At 36.7% G+C, this 2,831-nt stretch overlaps 1 pseudogene; it reads right to left on the minus strand.

Moving 5' to 3' along the window:
* Nucleotides 1-277: 277 nt before the first annotated feature.
* Nucleotides 278-1,662, minus strand: LOC101978237 (elongation factor 1-alpha 1 pseudogene; annotated as a pseudogene).
* Nucleotides 1,663-2,831: the final 1,169 nt, after the last annotated feature.

The following is a 2,831-nucleotide window of genomic DNA, read 5'->3' on the forward strand; positions in this document are numbered from 1 at the left end:
TTCTCATTAAGCTTTTTTTTTTTTTTTTTTTTTTAATGAGTCTCAAAATTCTGTGACGGATTTTTGGTCAAGTTGTTTCGATTAAAAAGTACTGATTTTAAAAACTAATAATTTTAAACTGCTGCATACACACAAACACTCACAAATGGTCCACAAAATGTTTTCCTTTCCTTCTGAAGATTTAACGATGCATTGTTATCATTAATTTACTAATAAACTTAAATGGCCAATTGAGACAAATATTTCTGAGACCATTGTTCCTCCACTGGGGTAAGACTTGGGTGGCAGGTATTAGGGGTAATGTTCATTTAGCCTTCTGAGCTTTCTGGGCAGACTTGGTGACCTTGCCAGCTCCAGCAGCCTTCTTGTCCATTGCTTTGATGACACCCACAGCAATCATCTACCTCATGTCACACAGCAAAATGACCCAGAGGAGGATAGTCAGAGAAGCTGTCAACACACATGGGCTTTCCTGGAACCATATCAAGAATTTAGGACCATTTTTCAGCTTTTTATCTGAATGGCCATCAACTTTTTCTTTCACTTCAGCAAACTTGCAAGCAATGTGAGCTGTGTGACAATCCAGCACGGGGTCATAGCCAACACTGACTTGGCCTCGATGATTCAGGATAATCACCTACGCAGTGAAACCAGCTATGCCCATTGGTGGGTCATTTTTGCTGTCATCAGCAACATTGCCATAATGAACATCTTTTACAGACATGTTCTTGACTTGAATCCCACACGTTGTTTCCGGAAAGAGCTTCACTCAGAGCTTCATGGTATATTTCAATTGACTTTACTTCTGTTGTGACATTGACTGGAGCAAAGGCGACCACCAAACTAGGCTTGAGAATATCACTCTACACTTGGCCCACAGGGAGAGTACCAATGCCACCAATTCTGTAGACATCCAAGAAGGGCAGATGCAAAGGCTTGTCAGTTGGGTGAGTTGGTGGCAGGATGCAGTCTAAAGCTTCGAGCAATGTGGTTCCACTGGCACTGCCATCTTTATGGGTGACTTTCCATCCCTTGAACCAAGGCATATTAGCACTAGGCTCCAACATGTTGTTACCTCTCCAACCAGAAATTGGCACAAATGCTACTGTGTCAGGGTTGTAGCCAATGTTCTTAATATAGGTGCTGACTTCCTTAATGATTTCCTCCTATCTCTTCTGATTGTAGGAGGTGGCTCAGTGGAATCCATTTTGTTAATATCAACAATTAGTTGTTTCCGACCTAGTGTATAGGCCAGAAGGGCAGGCTCACGGGTCTGCCCATTCTTGGAGATACCAGCTTCAAATTCACCAGCAGCAAAAATCAGGACAGCACAGTCAGCCTGAGACATGCCTGTAATCATATTTTTGATAGAGTTTCTGTGCCCTGGGACATCAATGATAGTCACATAATACTTGCTGGTCTCAAATTTCCACAGGGAGACGTTAATGGTGGTACCACACTCAGGCTTAGCTTTCAGTTTATCAAAGACCCAGGCTTACTTGAAGGAGTCCTTTGCCATCTCAGCAGCTTTGTCCTCAAATTTTTCAATAGTTCTTTTGTTGATTCCACATATTTGTAGATCAGATGTCCAGTAATGGTAGACTTGCCGGAATCTATGTGCCCAATGACAACAATGTTTTCGTGAGTCTTTTCCTTTCCCATTTGGGCTTTGATTTTGTGGGGGTTTTCACAAGGCCAGTTCTGGCAGCAGACCCACTGTGAAAAAGGAATTTGTTATTTTTCTGATATATCTAATAGTCAAGTATATTTTGAAGTTACTATGCTGAGAGCCATAGCCGAGTCCGAATGACGCATGGCATTTTACTAGGCAGAAATTTACTTCTAAAATTTGAGTATATTTTTTCTTATAAAAGTCCAGCTGCATTGAAAAAATGAGCATTATCAGGTTTCTAAAAGTGCCAGGTACTGTGGATTCCAGACCAAGATGGACTGTAATCTAAATTTATGAGACAACACAGGACATTTTTAAGGGGAAAAGTATAAGGAAACATCCCTGTGAATGAGTAATAGTTAAATATTTCTTAAATTTAAAACTAAAAAGTGCCAATCATAAAAGAACAAGATAATCTATATTAAATCTAGAAATATTATTAATCAAGACATTATTAAGAAAGTTGAAAGGTAACATAAATCATGGAAGAAACAGAGTGCATACAGAATAAGGAACTTCAAAAAATTAAGAAAAGGGAAAATAATCAAAAGATTTGGGAAATTCTTTTTTAAGTATTCTTTTTTAAAATTAATTTTTAAATTTATATATGACAGAGAAATGAATTACATTTCATATTCACATATAGAGCACAAATTTTTCATTTCTCGTGTTGTATACAAAGTATATTCACACCAATTTGTGTCTTCATAAATGTACTTTGGATAATTATGTCCATCACATTCCATCACACATGAGATAAAGCACTAATTTCTAGGGTATATAAGGAACTAAACAAGCTAAACACCAAATAATAATAATAATAATAATAATAATAATAATAATAATAATAAATAACCAAATAACCCAATCAATAAATGGGCGAAGGACCTGAACAGACACTTCTCAGAAAATGATAATCAATCAACAAATATATTAATAAAATGTTCATCATTGCTAGAAATTAGAGAAATGCAAATCAAAACTACTCTAAGATTTCATCTCACTCCAGTCAGAATAAAGAAACTCTTTATACAAGAAGATATACCAATAGTTGAACAAGAAGGAGAAATACAGAAGGCAGAAGAGAAAGAGGAAGAAAGTGATTAACTTCATGAATCTTTATGGAATGCAAATTAAAATCATAATGGGATATAGTGTT

The sequence above is a fragment of the Ictidomys tridecemlineatus genome, chromosome 7 (assembly GCF_052094955.1).
Source record: "Ictidomys tridecemlineatus isolate mIctTri1 chromosome 7, mIctTri1.hap1, whole genome shotgun sequence".
In the NCBI taxonomy this organism is placed as follows: Eukaryota; Metazoa; Chordata; class Mammalia; order Rodentia; family Sciuridae; genus Ictidomys; species Ictidomys tridecemlineatus.